The sequence below is a fragment of the Rhinoraja longicauda genome, chromosome 6 (assembly GCF_053455715.1).
Source record: "Rhinoraja longicauda isolate Sanriku21f chromosome 6, sRhiLon1.1, whole genome shotgun sequence".
Lineage (NCBI taxonomy): Eukaryota > Metazoa > Chordata > Chondrichthyes > Rajiformes > Arhynchobatidae > Rhinoraja > Rhinoraja longicauda.
The window spans coordinates 29,550,800-29,569,024 of NC_135958.1; positions in this window are offsets into that span (position 1 = coordinate 29,550,800).

The following is an 18,225-nucleotide window of genomic DNA, read 5'->3' on the forward strand; positions in this document are numbered from 1 at the left end:
ATTATTTTAGTGAATATTAACTACTTCAGGTTCCTCACAATTGGCACTAAACAAAAACAATTCTAAAATATATTGAATCACATGCTAAACGACTCACTTGTTTTAAAAGTAACTGAGAGTCTCAGAATGAGTATTCAATTCCTTTACATAAAACACATTCCCCTATTACAACATTTTAATTTTTTTTCTCATCTTCTGTATTACATATTCAAAATGGATATAAAGCAAACCTTGATTTAATTTCATTAACAAATGCAATCTGCTCTAAATGGGTGGATATGTTTTTATTTTTATGTCATATCAATACATTGCCATAAATGTATTTGTGAATAGGATTAACTGAAGAGCACCCAAATGGGAAGAACAACTACACATCAATGCTGTTTTTTGCTTCTGAGATTTATTTTTTAGGATCTCAAAGGCAGTAACAATGACAATCTTATAAGTATGTTTAAGATTAGTTTATGAGTGTTTTTGCTAATGTCCATCCCATATTTTAATACCTGTCCCTATGAAAGCCACCAAACTTAAATTCTTCTGCATGGCCTGGCTTTCATAGAAATGATTTCCGGAAAAAAATACACATGCTTTACTCCATAATGCATTTAGTACATCAAGAGTCAAGTCAAGAGTGTTTTATTGTCATATGTCTCAGATAGAACAATGACATTCTTACTTGCAGCTGCACAAAGAAAATAGGCAAACATAGTACACTGTAAAGAATGTAATAAACGAGAAAAAAAGTTCAGTGTGTGTACATATACACATACTCACATATATTGAATTGAATTGAAGCATTTATTGTCATTCAAAATAAATTTGAATGAAAAGTCATTGCCATACAGTCATGACAGTAAAGAGCACAAAACACACAATTACATAAATTTAACATAAACATCCATCACAGTGACTCCTCCAGGCACCTCCTCACTGTGATGGAAGGCAAAAAAAAGCCATATCTCCTCCTTTGTTCTTCTCCCACGGTCAGACAGTCAAACTGCTGCGTCAACGCGATTAAGGCTCACGATTTTTTGAAGCCCCCGCCGGGCGATGAAAAATCCTGCGGCCGAGCCGCGCAGGGCGATGAAGGTCCTGCAGTGGGCCGATCAAGCCTTGCAATCGGGGTGGTCAAAGCTGCTGCGGCTGGAGTTCCCGAAATCCGGTGGCCAGCCAGGGACCTGCGAGATCTCGATGTTGCGGTCCACAGAGCCCGCGGCCGAAGCCTCTGATGATAGAGTCGCAGCCGCGATCACAGCGCCACCACAGCCTCCGAAAGTCGGCCGGCTCAAGAGTTGGTAAGTCCACAGGCCCTGCGACCAGAGCCCTCAAGGTCGATCCAAGCTGGAGGTCGCCAACTCCACGATGTTAAGTCGTGGCGCGATCAGAGATACGACATGGAAAAGGGTTGCATTTCCGTTGAGGAAGAGATTTAAAAAATGTTTCCCCCACCCCCCCACCACCCTCCACATAATATATAGCTAAAAATAGGCTATTTCATATATCTAATGCTAACAAATAGACAAAGGAAGAAGAAATACAACAAACTGCCGGCGAGCCGCAACTGCAGGGGCAGCGCTGCCACTCGGAATCATATGTATAATATATATATAATATACACACACACACATGCATACGTACACATAAAAAGCAAACAATAATAGTGCATTAATAACAATAATAGTCTATGTCGTTCAGAGCTTATTTGAGGATGTAGTGCGTAATAGCCGCATGGCTGTAGGGAAGAAGCTGTTCCTGAACCTGGATGTTACAGTCTTCAGACTCCTGTACCATCTTGCAAAAGGCAGGGGTGAGATGAGTGCTTGGCCAGGGTGGTGTGGGTCTCTGATGTTAAATAATCATCATGCAACTAATGATAAATTTCCACTCCATTCATTCATTAAGGCAATCCCAAATATATTCTTCAGAGCTGAGCCTAGACATGGCAAATTATAATTCTAACATGTTTGTGCCTTGAAACAGACATTGATTGACCATTAAATTTCCCCATCAGATGCCCTTTCCAATAGGAAGCGTGGAATATCGCTGAAAGGTGTGAACAGGAATTGGTTGTTTTTCCCCGGATGACCCATCTCTTCTGCCCGCTCAGGATTCATTTCCCCTGAAAGTAATAATTCCTTTGAGGAATTGCCATTTATTTCAAAAAACTTAGTCTATCAGCAAAAGTTATTAACCGAATGATCCGAGAGCTGCACTTAAAAATTCACAACATCTAGAAGATGACTGCATGTGATATTAGATTGTCTGAGTCAAAGGGGAAATAACAATTTTGAGTCAGAGTGGGAAATTACGGATTTGGTTACAGTGATTGAGGACTTGGAAAATCCAAACTTGCATGCTGACAAAGAGCCTACATTTACATCATTTGTGGTTGAGTTAGTCACCACGAATTAACCCACAACCGACATTATCTGCATTCAGCTTACAACAATTTCAAGGCATCCTTAGCATAATTGAAGGCCTGGAGTAACTCATTTCAATTATGCTGGAAGCTCACAATTTTAAATTGATGGGTAAAGCTGATAATAAAGACACCACGTTATGTCACACATCCCACCTCAAATCACTCCCTCCCACTACAGACAGAATCAGCTGCTCAGATATCACCCAGTGGTAACTGGGGAACAAATGCAAAAGTTAATCCTGAATAGCAGCTGAACAACATGAACTGTTTGTTGTTCAGTGAATACAGAGAATACAGAATAGCTTTATTGTCATTCGTTTTACCGAACAAAATTAATTTGCCAGCAGTCACAGAGCAAAAAAACAAAGAACACAAGACACACAACCCCAACACAAACATCCATCACAGTGACTCCAAACACCCCCTCACTGTGATGGAAGGCAAAAAAACTTCCTCTCTCTTCCCCCATGCCCCTCCCACGGACAGACAGCTCGACCCCTACCGAGGCGTAGGGGCAGCCCCCGCAAGGAGATGGAAGGTCCCGCGGCCGAGCCGCACCGGGGGCTGGAAAGTCCCGCGGCCGTACCGGGCGATGGAAGGCCCCATGGCCGAGCCGTACCGGGCAATGGAAGGCCCCGTGGCCGAGCCGTACCGGGCGATGGTAAGTCCCGCGGCCGAGCCGTACCGGCGCTGTTAAGTCCTGCGGCCGAGCCGCACTGGCGATGGTAAGTCCCGCGGCCGAGCCGCACCGCGCTGGAAAGTCCTACGGCCGCACTGGGCGATGGAAAATCCCGCGGCCGAGCCGCGCCGGGCGATGGAAGGCCCCGTTGCTGAGCCGCACCGGGCGCTGTTAAGTCCCGCGGCCGAGCCTCGCCCCGAGGAAGAGACCTAAAAAAAGAAAGATTTCCCCCACCCCACCACCCCCCCACCCCCCCACACCCCCCACACATACACAGCCTAAAACAAACCACCCCAACACCGACACACAAACAAAAAAGGAAAAAGGACAAACAGACTGCCAGCGAGCCGCAGCCATTACGGCGCCGCCACACGTGAAGAATGTTTGGAATTCATTATGACCTGGATGAGGTTCCATTGACTGACAGGAGAGTAAACTGGGTAGAATGCGTGGATTCAAATTTGATGGCATAGAAACTATGGAAGTAGTGCATGTAATTTATAAGCTGTTCATAATTTGAAGCAAGATGCAGCAGAAATTCTCTGCATGCAATGGAACATTGAAGCATGGAATATATAACAGTACACCTCAGCAACAAGCCTTTGGCCCATAATGTAACAAGATGCTAAGTTAAACTTAACTCATCTCTTCTGCCCAACATGATCCATATTCCTCTATTTCCTACATATCCATGCTCTTATCTAAAAACTTCTTAAATGCCTCTAATATATCTGATCATCGCCCATCACTGTGTAAACAACTTGCCCCACACATCTCCAGTAAGCTTTGCCCTCTCACCTTAAAGCTATGCCCTCTAGTCTTTGCCATTTCCACCCTGAGCAAAAAGGTTATGACTATCTACTCTACCTATGCTTCTCATAATTTGATATTTTTCTATCAGGTCTCCCTTCTACCTCCAGTGATCAAGAAAAAACAATCCAAATTTGGCCAATCTCTCCTTGCAACTGATACCCTCTAATCCAGGAAGAATTCTGGTAAACATTGAATGAAAGGGTCTCCATGTGGTTGGAGAACATGGGCTGCATAGCACTTGAAGTGCAACGCATGTCACATATGAGAGTTTGGAATGGAATATATGCTGAAATAATGGATTGCATCTCAAACAAATCTGACCAGGATGATTTTAACCTACTGGAAGACAATGACAGGGTCATTTCTGGTGTCTCGACCTGAAATGTTACCCAATCCTTCTTATATTCCAGTGAATATAAGCCCAGTCAATCCATTCTTACAGTGAAAAGCTTTTTGTTGTGTGCTACCCAGGCAGCAAAAAGACTACCCATGATTATATTTGAGCCGACCACAGTGTACAGATACAGATTAAAGGGAATAATGAATAGTAGAAACATAGAAACATAGAAAAATAGGTGCAGGAGTGGGCCATTTGGCCCTTCGAGCCAGCACCGCCATTCAATATGATCATGGCTGATCATCCAAAATCATTAGACACAAAATGCTGAAGTAACTCAACGGGTCAGGCAGCATCTCGGGAGAGAAGGAATGGGCGACGTTTCAGGTCGAGACCCTTCTTCAGACTGATGTCAGGGGAGGGAGTGCGACAATGATAGAATGTAGTCGAAGAAAGCAAGACTAGTGGGAGAACTGGGAAGGGGTGAGGGGATGGAGAGGGAAAGCATGGACTATCTGAAGTTGGAGAAGTCAATGTTCATACCGCTGGGGTGTAAACTACCTAAGCAAAATATGAGGTGCTGTTCCTCCAATTTGCGCTGGGCCTCACTCTGACAATGGAGGAGGTCCAGGGTATAGCAATCCTACACATCCAAAATCAGTACCCCATTCCTGCTTTCTCCCCATTTCCCTTGTTTCCGTTAGTCCTAAGAGCTGTATCCAACTCTCTTGAAATCATCCAGTGAATCCAGGTTAATTGATCATCGAGTGTATGCGAACCGCAAAAAGAAATGAAGTAGGAAGGACGGTGTGGCGGTTTTGATGGGAATGTGTATGAAAGGAATACGATGGAGGGGTCCAGGGAAATGGGAGCAGGAATGGGATTCATGGGCTTGCTTACCCTCAAGGGCCAACATGAATCTGTTGGGCTGAATGGCCACCTTCTGTGTCATAAGATGACTGATCATGCACTCTGCACCTTCATGTGGCGTGCTGCCGTCTCGTCTTCAAACGTTTGCCGACCGAGACAAAAGCATTTCCCACCCACCGACCATGTCAAGCTAGTGGGTCAATCCCTGTAGAGAATTCTGCCAACAGACTCTGTAAAGGTCAACAAGATACTTCCAGGTCGGAGCCCGTCTCTCAAGTGCGATGCCTTGTGTAGACATGAGCAGGTCATAAGGTCATAAGGAATAAGAGTAGAATTAGTGCAAGATAAAGTACACTAAAGTCTGATTAAAGACCGTCCAAAGGCCTCCAATGAGGTAGATGGTAGCTCAGGGCCACACTCTAGTTGTTGATAGGATGGTTCAGTTGCTTGATGGCAGCTGGGAAGAAACTGTTGACACCTTGCATTTAATCTTGAATTTTTGCTTTTGCGTTTGGTCATGTAGTTGGAGTCCATTTGATTCCCTCAGTGCACATGTGAGTTGAAATTATGCAATAGTGTTGTGAAATGCATAGCATAAATGTACCATTTTATACGGAACACGTATGATCACAACACACACATCTAGGGAATGATTTGGCACATCAAGTCTACCACATGTCATATATATAAAAATTGCAGCATGTGTCTTATTATTCATTCATATTCATTGTCTTAACAATAAAGTTAATCTGCTCCTCATGTAAAGATAAATAACAGACCTTTAAGCATTTTTATAAATAGCTACCTGTAAAGAAAAGCTGCAATCATGTGTAATGATCCTAAGATTTAAAATTTTGGTCACTGGCATATTTATTAAAATAATTACCATGTCGAAGCTACTATAAACAACAACTGGAGATATTTCTAGTCTTGCATTTTGAAAACTTTTTACAGAACAAAGTTGCGATGGTTTTGATCATTATCTCCTGTCAGGGTGGAGTTGGGGAGGGATTTGTAGAGCAAGCGCTTCAAGAATTAAATGAAGTTGTTGTGCTGATCTACGGCCAAGATACCATGAAACTCAAGTCACCAAGCCAGCTAGCTCTGTGTGTCGCAATGCAGGAATTTACAGAACCATGATATATTGCATCTGCCATCCAATCTCATTTGCCGCTAGTTTTGCACATTAACCAATGTAGTGTCTTTCTGAGGAACATATTCATTTCCATTTAAACTGCTCAGGAGACACCACAGTGCAAACTGCCTACGTACAATTCTGTTACCGCAAATATGTTGACTCAGTGTGGGAAACAATTATCTTTTCCTGACTGACCAGACAATGGAATAAAAAGCATAATTGGTGCAGAACCAAAATATAGTTTAAAAAAAAACATAGGAACAGCTTCTTCCCAGCTGTTAGACACAAAATGCTGGTCACTCAATAGGGCAGGCAGCATAGCTGGAGAGAAGGAATGGGTGACGATTCAGACTGATCTTATCAGGCAACTGAACCATCCTATCACCAACTACTCGGGTCGGCACAGTGGCGCAGCGGTAGAGTTGCTGCCTTACAGCACCAGAAACCCGTGTTCGATCCTGACTGTGGGTGCTTTCTATTTGGAGTGTGTACATTCTCCCTGTGACCGTGTGGGTTTTCACGGGGTACTCCGGTTTTCTCCCACACTCCAAAGACAGACAGGTTTGTCAGTTCATTGGTTTCAGTAAGTTGTAAAAAATTGTCCTGTTGTATTTAGTATAGTGTAAGGGGTGATTGCTGGTCAGCGTGGTCTTGGTGGGCCAAAGGACCAGTTGCCACGCTGTATCTCTAAATTCTAAAACTAGACCAACCATCTACCACATTGGAGACCTTTGGACAATCTTTAATTGGACTTTAATGAATTTAATCTTGCACAAAGCATTAAACCATCTATCCTGTATATATACACTGTGCATGGCTTGATTGTAATCAAATATAGACTTCTGCTGACGGAATAGCACACATCAAAAATGCTTTTCACTGTGATAATAATCAACTAAATTAAACTAAAATGTAAAGTTAGGAGCAGGGATAATCATTTGCATTTTAGACTCTGATCCATTAATTAAGATTCTATCCCTCGTTCTCTACATGTTTTGCATTTTAGGTGATGCTCAAGCAGTGACTTGGTTTTACCTATTTCCTTCCTAGATTAAGACTGCTTCAACTGATATTCCCAGGGATTACAGGGACATAAATACCTGACCAGACTAGAGTCCACTAAGATCTATTTCTCACAAATTTCAGCAGTTGAAGAGAGATGTGATAGAAGTATATAATATTATGATAGGCATAGATAGGGTGGACTGTCAGAATCTTTTCTTCCAGGGTGACAATGTCCAACACTAGAGGGCATAGCTACAAGGAGAGACAGGGAAGGTTTAATGGAGACTAGACTAAGTGGACCCGTTGGGCCCAAACCTCTCCTGCATTGGTGCAGCACCCTCTCCTCACCCACTCCCCCCTCCCCCCCAACTACCACTCCCCTCCCCCACCCACCCCACCCTCCCTCCCTAGGATATAGATTTAAACTTTAAAATGTGAATAACTTAAAAAATATAACACCAATTTCAATGAAACTTCTTCCATTCGCAACAAAGGCACGACGGTGAGTAAGGTGGGCCTAAAATTGTCGCGCTATAATGTACCGTTTGGCTGTAGTTCAGGAACAAACAAACAAACAAGAGTTTTAGTATATAGATGAGCGGAACATGTTTTTTACAGAGTACACAGGGGGCTGGAATGCATTGCAAGGGTTGGTGGTGGAGGCAGATACAATAGTAATGTTTCAGAACCTTGAGATAGGCACATGGAAGTGCAGGGAACAGAAGGATAAGGATCATGTAAAGACAGATGAGATTAGTTTAACTTGGCATTGTGTTCAGCACAAACATTATGGGCAGAAGGGCCTGTTCCTGTACGGTTCTATGTTCTATGGTCTGTATTCTATGTTCTATGCTCGAAGGACAAACAGGATTGCGCACTTGATAAAGCAATAAACCAAAGCCCCTATTTTAATTAACATCTTTGTAGACCTGCATATTTAGAAACATATGAAGCAATGAACGTGAACAATTGTGTACAAAACCATGAGAGGAATAGACTGGGTAGACGTACAAAGTAGGGGAATTGAGAACCAAATGACATAGGTTTAAGGTGAGGGAGGAAAGATTTAATAGGAACCTGAGGGGTTTTTCACACAAAGGGTGGTGGGTGCATGGAACTAGCTGACTGAGTTGAGGCTGGTGCTATGACTAACATTTGGCAGGTACATGGAGATGACAGGTATTGGCTAAATGCAGGCAAATGGGACTCGTGTTGATGGGACATATTGGCTGGTGCGGGCAAGTTGGACCGAAGGGCCTGTTTCCACGCTGTAAGACTCTGACTCTAATCCAGCATCTCAATTTGTTTGATTTTTATCATATTACCTAAAAGTTTATTCTCTGGTAATAAAGTCAATAAGAATAGATCTTCCCGATCTTCAGATTTTTAAGCATTTCACAGAAATATATTCCAAAGTCATAGATTTGTTTTCATTTAACTTCGTTCCAGCTAGTTTAGTGTAGAGATACAGTATGGAAACGGGCCCTTCGGCCCACCGAGTCCATGCCGATTATCAATCACTCATTCACACTAGTTTTATGTTATCCCACTTTCTCATCCACTATCTGCACACTAGGGGCAATTTTAGAGAGGACAATTAACCTACAAACCTGCACTTCTTTGGGAACAAAGGACGAAACCAGAGCACCCGAAGGAAACCCACATGATCACAGGGAGAACATGCAAAACTCCACATAGACAGCACCCAAGTTCAGGATCAAACTAGGGTCCGTGGCACTGTGAGGCAGCATTACTACCAGCTACGCCATTGCGCCACCTCAAATTTTAGATGGTATTCCTTAAGTTTGCATTTGGCCTTACTTTGGCATTGCTGAAGACCAGGGACTGACAGGTTGGTGTGGCAATGGGAAAGGGAATTAAAAAGGCTGGCAACCAGTAGATCCAAATGGCCACAATGGACAGAGTACAGGTCTCGGCAGAATGGCCCCTCGTCTGTTTGTTGTCACTGATGTAGAGGAGGCTACAACTGCTCTCATTTATCTGTACCGTGAGATGTTCTATGTGTTCTCAGTGCCAAGTACCCACCGACCTCTGTCATTTGTATTACTCAAAAAGAACGTTGCTTAATCCTGCCATTATTTTTACATGCAATTGCAGTGAGATTGTGGAAAGATATTTCCCAATTATGTGGGATTAATCAAAGATATATAAGATAGTGAGATAATCATCAGAAAAACTGGAACTGTACATACGTCTGTTACTTATTACTCAATACTTGTGGTAACACTAAGCACAACAATGCTTGCAATGCCATACTTAATGGGAATGATCCAACAGTGGCATTTCTCAGACCTTGAACCTTAGCTAAGGTAAGCTGGAATACCCTGTTGTTTTAGCTCACCAACAATTAACAAGTGTGCTTCCAATGCACTCCCACACATCATCTTATTTTTGACCAAATATGTACAATCTTCAAGAAGCACCCATAATATACTCATAAACTCGCAAAGAGAATGTGGAAAACATAGGGAACATTTTTCAAGGTTCCATATGAAAAATGTCCTACCATTTAAAAAAGATTCCCCTCAAAAGGGGCTGCACAATGGCACAGCTGGTAGAGGCGCTGCCTCACAGCGCCAGAGAACCAGATTTGATCCCAACTTCAGGTGCTGTCTGTGCGGAGTTTGCACGTTCTCTGTGACTGTGTGGGTTTCCACTGGATGCTCCTGTTTCCTTCCACATCCCAAAGACGTGCGGATTTGTTGGCCTCTAAATATTGCAGCTAGTGTGTCGGGAAAAGGTATGAAAGTGGGATAACATAGAATTAGTGTGAACAAGTGATTGACGATGGGCGTGAACTCGAGGGGCCGAAGGGCCTGTTTCCATGCTGTATCTCTAAACTAAAGTAGACAAATCTAAGCCTGACCCACTGAGATTGTTTTTGTGATTTTCTTTTGTAAAACATTTCCTGTTTCACTCAAAGATGTCTTGCTATCTTGTACACAGCATCTGCCTCGCTCAGTGATGAATGCCCAACATAACAGTTATCCCTTTACTGTTCCCAGGAATTTTACACAGACAATGTCAAAGATACTTGTGTAGGAAGGAACTGCAGATGCTGGTTTAAATCGAAGATAGACACAAAAAGTCAGAGTGAGGCAAACGCAAATTCGAGGAACAGCATCTCATATTTCACTTGGGCAGCTTACAACCCAGTGATATGAATATTGATTTCTCTAACTGCAAGATACCCTGGCATTCCCTCTCTCTCCAAGCCTCCCCCGCCCAAGTTGCACCAGCTTCTCGTTTTCACCCAACAAACAGCTAACAATGGCCTGTTTCATAGAAACATAGAAACATAGAAAATAGGTGCAGGAGTAGGTCATTCGGCCCATCGAGCCTGCACCGCCATTCAATATGATCATGGCTGATCATCCAGCTCAGTAACCTGTACCTGCCTTCTCTCCATACCCCCTGATCCCTTTAGCCATAAGGGCCACATCTAACTCCCTCTTAAATATAGCCAATGAACTGGCCTCAACTACCTTCTGCGGCAGAGAATTCCACAGACTCACCACTCTCTGTGTGAAGAAATGTTTTCTCATCTCGGTCCTAAAAGACTTCCCCCTTATCCTTAAGGTGTGACCCCTGGTTCTGGACTTCCCCAACATCGGGAACAATCTTCCCGCATCTAGCCTCTCCAACCCCTTAAGAATTTTATATGTTTCAATAAGATTCCCCCTCAGTCTTCTAAATTCCAGCGAGTATAAGCCCTGTCTATCCAGTCTTTCTTCATATGAAAGTCCCGCCATCCAGGGATCAATCTGGTGAACCTTCTCTGTACTCCCTCTAAGGCTAGAATGTCTTTCCTCAGATTAGGAGACCAAAACTGTACACAATACTCCAGGTGCGGTCTCACCAAGACCCTGTACAACTGCAGCAGAACCTCCCTGCTCCTATACTCAAATCCTCTATCAAATCTATCAAATCCTTTATCATCGTTACTTTTTTTGCATATCTTTCATTCATTGTTCTATATCTCTCTACATCATCATCTATATCTCTGGTTTCCCTTTCCCCTGACTAGTCTGAAGAAGGGTATCGACCCGAAATGTCACCCATGCCTTCTCTCCAGAGATGTTGCCTGTCCTGCTGTGTTACTCCAGCTTTTTGTGTCAAAGATACATGTTGTACTCAGTGTCTCGCTGGTCATCTTGCACCTCACGTTCACTTTGGGTCACTTGCTGTACGGGAATCAAGTGCTGATGGCTGTTCCAAGAATCGGACTTGCCTTACAACTTCCTGGTGTAGGTATAATACTCCTTTCATTAATGAAGCTAATCTCTACTCATTACATTCCAAGCTAATTTTTTCTCCACTTTTAAACAAGATATAAATCTGAATAATCTGCCTACTGCAAGACTGTCTCTTGACCAAAAGTGCTCCACACAGTTGTCATACATTGTTAAGGTTAAGGAACTTTCTACTTACGTCATAATGCATTAGTCATTAATTCACTGCCTTTCCCCTGGCCTGATCCACAGTGGCAGAACGTCAGTAAAGTGTTAAAGAGTCTCACGTATACTCACATCAAAGGTTAGTTCACAAATGGGTGGAATCAGGTATCAAGCACATTACGTTGCCTCCAATAACCTGTTAAACACAAAGAGGTTATGCAGTGGCACGGAGCTATTGCAAACTTTAGTCCCAAATGCTGCATCCCCTCAGGGATTCTGTTCTCCTTCGAGATGAGTATGGTCTCCTCTTACAATCACAGCTTCGGTGATTGAGATCTCATTCGCCAACAGAAGTAAATTAAGTTTAGTACTCCAATTTGCAACAACCACCCATGCGTAATGCAATCCAGATGCCTTTCAATTGATACACTAGATTTACATTGCTGGTAATGAATTTTGTATGGGATCTTGACAAATCTAGATCGGACTGTGTGACTATAATTGATGCTACATTACAATGGTGAATCAGTTATTTTCAGCTGTGACCCTCCACTTGGCTCATTTGACCAATTTAGCAAACTGCTGTTGCACCTATAGCATTGAACATTACTCCTACTATACACAGCCAATGTATTATAGAGTCTTTCTTAAAGTAAGCACATGACATCTGTGACAGAGCTGATACATTTACTTGGCTATTGAAGTCAGGGGCTCCAGTGATAACAGGCAGTCCTCCTATTGCAGACGAGCTAATTAACCTGCTTCTGGAATCAATTAAATGTGGAGTCAACGACAGATGAGAACTGGGGTTCTTATCATTTAAAGCCAGTCGCAAAGATGAGTTACGAATGCACGGCAGAGCCTTCAAGTGATTACACAGCTATGTTACTGTTTTAAAATGAAGTTTGGAATAAGCATTGGGAATTGGTTATCCAATTATAAGTTACAAACACAAGCAAATTGCAACTGCACATGAGCTAGATTGCAATTGTGCCCAAAGGGAATGATTTAGAGTCTTCATATTTTTCTTCAGGTCACTATTTCAGTGAGCCTTCTCACCGGTCTTCAACGGGTCATTTGCGCTCTTACTCCAGAAATTTGACAGGGCAGTTCCCAGTGCGACCACCCAGCTTTCAAACAGCACCAATCTGAAGTTCAATCAGTTCGACTAAAGGTACAGGGATGGGGTGTGGGGCCTGCAGGGAACAGTTCTTTCTAGGGTTTATTAACAAGCTGTGCTCTGACTGGTAACAAACTGCGTGGGTATCTCCCGGCTCTGTTGGATTCCTTGTTATCTGGGCAATCTGACAAGGCTAGTCAATCCCTCAATAACCCTGTCATCCTTATAAATCCTAGTATCATTTACTGGCATGGTACTACTGATCAAGTCCCTTCAGTTTTAATCCCAAATGCATTACCCGGTGAGTCCTACAGACCACTCGAGGCTAAAGCTTTGACAGTGATTACCTATGGTATGTAACCACTCCTACAAACAACTTCTCAGATCTGCCTGCCTGATGCTTCAGTTTAGGAGCAACTTAATAGGGGGGGGGGGTGTTAAGGCTGCCTTCCTTTGCTATCCATTCCTTATAAATCCTTTTACAGATTACACAGAAGACTGAGTTCACCATGCTGTTCACAACAGGAAACCATATCATATGAAAAAACAACCTATAGCCACTATACCATAATCAAAGCCCTTTACCCCCTTTGAAACCTATTCAGATTAGATTTATTATCATCTGTAAACATGGAAAAAAACAAGATAAAGCGTTTTTTATCACATTTGTGAAGGAATATGCCTTCACATCATGGAGCGATAACAGGATAAAGAAAGTGTGCTGATTTCTCTTAAGGCTCTGCAGTGAGTAGAAAGCAACAGCCACTTCACAGGAGAGTGCCCTGTAACTTTTTGCCCACTTATCTTTTAGTTATTAATATCGAGATCTTGCCAATCGAGAGTTGTTTCTTTTTCGTATGGGGAGGAGGTCCTTTCCAAAAAATGGTTCACATCCTTCAATAGCAAGAAATGAAAGCTGGAATCAAAATCATCCAAGTTACCGATGAATTGCATTACATCGGGAATGTTGTGAAGAATGTGACCATCTCTTGAAAGAATTTCAATTGAAAATAAAAACCACACAACGTAGCAAATGCCTGTAAATAGATAAAATCAATGGGGTCTGATAATGCTCAAGCAGATCTCTGGTGGTCAGATATAGCATCAAAGGCCATGACATAGGGTATCCAATAAGATAGAAGACATTATCAGAGAAAATGACAACCTTCTCACACTTGTATAGGGCTCGTCAGAGAGACATTGCGATGTACAGAATGAGACCTGGTGTCTTGAGACTGAGTGGGAGAAATAATGAAGAGCCCCATTCAAAACAGACTTAGAGATGTCTGAAAGTAGTGAGAGGAATAGCAAAGCAATGTAAAATGCTTTCCCTGCTGCAGGCAATATGCCTCTGGTTCCCTCTTCCGTTCCATATTACTTTAGTTTAGTTTAGAGATCCAGCGTGGAAACAGGCCCTTCAAACCACCTGTGGAAAATGAGAAATTGGTAGAGGTTACTCAATGGCTTTCCTGCATCAAGCGGGCTGCAAATTCATTGGTAGCATTAGCATGGACCAAGTGCGAACTGCCTGCCTGCCCTCCATTTGATCATAGTGGGAGACACAGATCATAAAGAAGGCCATTTATTCAATTCTTCAATTGGTGGTAGCACACCCTTGGGTTTGAATCCTACTAAGGTCATTCAAAACCAAAGTATGAACTCATTCTTGCAAGCTTTTGGAAGATCGATCAATGTTTGCCATTCAATTCTTCTACTTGACTTATTGAGAACTACAAGTGCACGGGGTTTAACTTTACATTAGGCAGCAATAATCATTACTCAAAGCCAATTGAAGAACAAAGTTACTCTAAACAAATTGAAATTGGGGCCTGCGAAGCTTTTGAGTAAAACATAACAAAATTCACGTCTGCATTTACAATTCATTTTCTGTTTATATCAAATCCATGTACTTAAAACATTAATGGCACTGCTGAAGTCACTGACAATAAATTGCAATAAGATTGAGTGGAACGTACAACTGGGTTAAAGTTCTACAATGATCGATATGACAGGCTGCAATCAATTGAAACTTTCTTTAACCTGTATCAATTACTCAATGGACCGCACAGGAATGACAAGCATCAAGAACCTTTATTTTTGGAAAGATGGATTAGTTGCATGCGAGGGGCTGCTTGCTAAAGTGCACTTTTGCAGCTAAAGAGAAAAACTGTGCAGGAACTGCGAGATTCCAGGGTTTATTCCCAGAGCCAGGAAAACGAGGCAGACAAAATTCTTGATGATGTGAATGAAGGATATGTTTAAAATTAGTAATCTCCAGAAATGGAATCTCTAATTCTATCAATGACTGATTAATCAACGTGGATTGAATTAATTGCTACTTTCAAATATTTTCTAGCTCATTTTGGCTAACATGTGAAGAATTGTGGATATGAATAACAGCTGGTGAGGCAATTATAAATTAATAACGATGGTTTTAGCATTTGCTTTGGGTAAATAAAACAACAATCAAAACTATTCAGAATTGTTGATGCCAAGGTTAAAAGCAGATTTCCTAATACATTGGTATACTCGCTAACATGCACAGAATGTCACAAATTTACTCAGGCACAATTATGCAGCAGAATCTCAAATAGGTATTTAGCACCTCATTTGATGTGCAAAGGAAGTCAAAAAGACTGATTTAGCTGTAGATGAGGTATTTATTCACAAAATGCTGGAGTAACTCAGCGGGTCAGGCAGCATCTCAGGAGAGAAGGAATGGGTGACGTTTCGGGACGAGACCCTTCTTCACCCATTCCTTCTCTCCCAAGATGCTGCCTGACTCGCTGAGTCACTCCAGCATTTTGTGAATAAATACCTTCAATTTGTGCCAGCATCTGCAGTTATTTTCTTACACTAGCTCTAGATGAGGATTGTCCCTTGTTTGATATGGTAAACATCACCTTTTGAATGTACTTCGAGTCCTTAGATATCTGTGTCCTGGAACCAGCTTTCCCAATTTCTAGGACTTTGTATCCATATTCCCTATTGCTGTGATTTTATTTTCTTGTGCTGACTCTTATAGAAACATAGAAAGTAGGTGCAGGAGTAGGCCATTCGGCCCTTCGAGCCAGCACCGCCATGGCTGATCATCCAAAATCAGTACCCCATTCCTGCTTTTTCCCCATATCACTTGATTCCTTTAGCCCAAAGAGCTAAATTGAACTCTCTCTTGAAAACATCCAGTGAATTGGCCTCCACTGCCTTCCATGGCAGAGAATTCCACAGATTCACTACTCGCCTGGTGAAAAAGTTTTTCCTCATCTCAGTCCTAAATGGCCTACCCCTATTCTTAAACTGCGACCCTGGTTCTGAGTTCCGCCAACATCGGGAACATTTTTCCTGCATCCTGCATTTATATTTCCTTTCTTATATTTGCAACACATCTCATAGTCTCCGATTAACACTTCCACTCGTCAGAGTCATGGAGTCAAGTGGCATGGAAACAGGGCCTACGGGCCAAATTGCCCACAACGAACAACCTGTCCTATCCATATATCTGTCTAAATGTTTATTAAATGTTGCAATAGTATCTGTCTCAACTACCGGCAGCTTGTTCCATACACCCACCACCCTTTGTGTGAAAAAGTTACCCCTCAGGTTCTAATTAAATCCTTCCACCCTCATCTTAAACCTATGTTCCTCTGGTTCTTGATTCCCTTACCCTGGGTAAGAGACTCTGTGCGTCTTCCCGATCTATTACTCTCACAGTTTTATACATCTCTACAAGATCACTCCGTCATCCTCCTGTGCTCCAAGGAATAGAGTCCCAGCCTGCTCAGCCGCTCCCTATAGCTCAGGCCCTCGAGTCCAGGCAATATTCTTCAGCCATAAACCTGTGAGGGCTTAGACTGGGAAGCATAGACTTTTTTACAGTACGGTATGAACAACCAAAGCACATATCAGATTTGTCCCATTTTGTTCAATGCACAAGAACAGTTTCCTGGAGTAAATTAGCTTCTTATTTGCTACTGAAAAGATACATAAAATCCTGTTACCTGATTCGAAAAGGAAAGACCTGGAATCGCGAATCAATAAGCTGCTAAAAAAAATACACTACCACTCTTTTAATAGTGCCATTTATTTAAAGTGAAATATTTTAGTTTCCTTCAAATCCTGTTACAGTATCCTCAGGCACCTAACCACAGAAACTTGTTACTCGTCCAGCTAAAAGGTATTTATTTATAAAGCTTATTAAAAAAAATAAGCAGCTTATCTATGGACCTTTTTTTTACATTTAATATTTTTTATTACATCCGATAGGGACATTAAATATATGGTAATTGATGTAATTAATAACTAAGGAAGTGCTAACGTCAAATACAACTAAATGGATAAACCTAGTATTAGCTCAAATGACTAGCACACAAAACTACCTTTTTCCATTATGAATTTCTCCCTATTTAATTGCAAAAGTCTAGTGAAATTTATGAACATGGGGCAAAAGATGATGTACTGGTGAAAAATAAGTCTAAACTTGGATGATACAAATTAATTAGCATTTGGTTAATTGGTGCCCCAATAAACTCTGTTTTACACACCTGCAAATATCAATACATTTTTAAAACTCACAAGTACACTACTGAAAATTAAATGTTGCAATAGTATCTGTCTCAACTACCGGCAGCTTGTTCCATACACCCACCACCCTTTGTGTGTCTGAAGAAGGGTCTCGACCCGAAACGTCCCCATTCCTTCTCTCCTGAGATGCTGCCTGACCTGCTGAGTTACTCCAGCATTTTGTGAATAACCGTCGATTTGTACCAGCATCTGCAGTTATTTTCTTACACTTACTGAAATTCCTTATGTCCAGTTCAGATAAATAATCCAATATAGCAGCTCATGGTTAGCTACAGATTGCTAGTTAACTTTTGATCGTATAACTTATTCTTAATCTCTCTCATAATAAAACGTCAAGTATTGAAGGAATATGGAAAACTGCACGAATGCTTAAAAGTTAACGATTGTTTAGTTTGTAAAAGTCGAGCACAAAATATGAATGTGTGCACATGGTTAGAAATAATTCCACACATTATGAAAATGCATTGGAAACAAAATGTACTCAGTAAATGTTTAATATTGTAATTGGGACCACATACTCACTTAATGCCCACAACTAAAACAAGCTGTGGCATTCTCTGATCCTCATCCAGTCTTGTTCAAAATTAAATACCTTGAAAGTACAGATCACTTTTACTCAAAAAAGCCACTTGCATTTCTTTGCTTAACCATCTGAGAGGCAACTTACTTTTTTACCTCAAATTTACCTGGGTACAAAATGTCTCTGTGGTTACGGTTTCCATTGCCAGCTGGTCATAGTGGCTTCCTTTCAAAAAGACCCATTCCCTCTGAGGAGTTGTAGTTAAACTTTCTCAATGTTCCACGTGGCGATATAATCCACCAGTACCAGTACCACAAGAAAT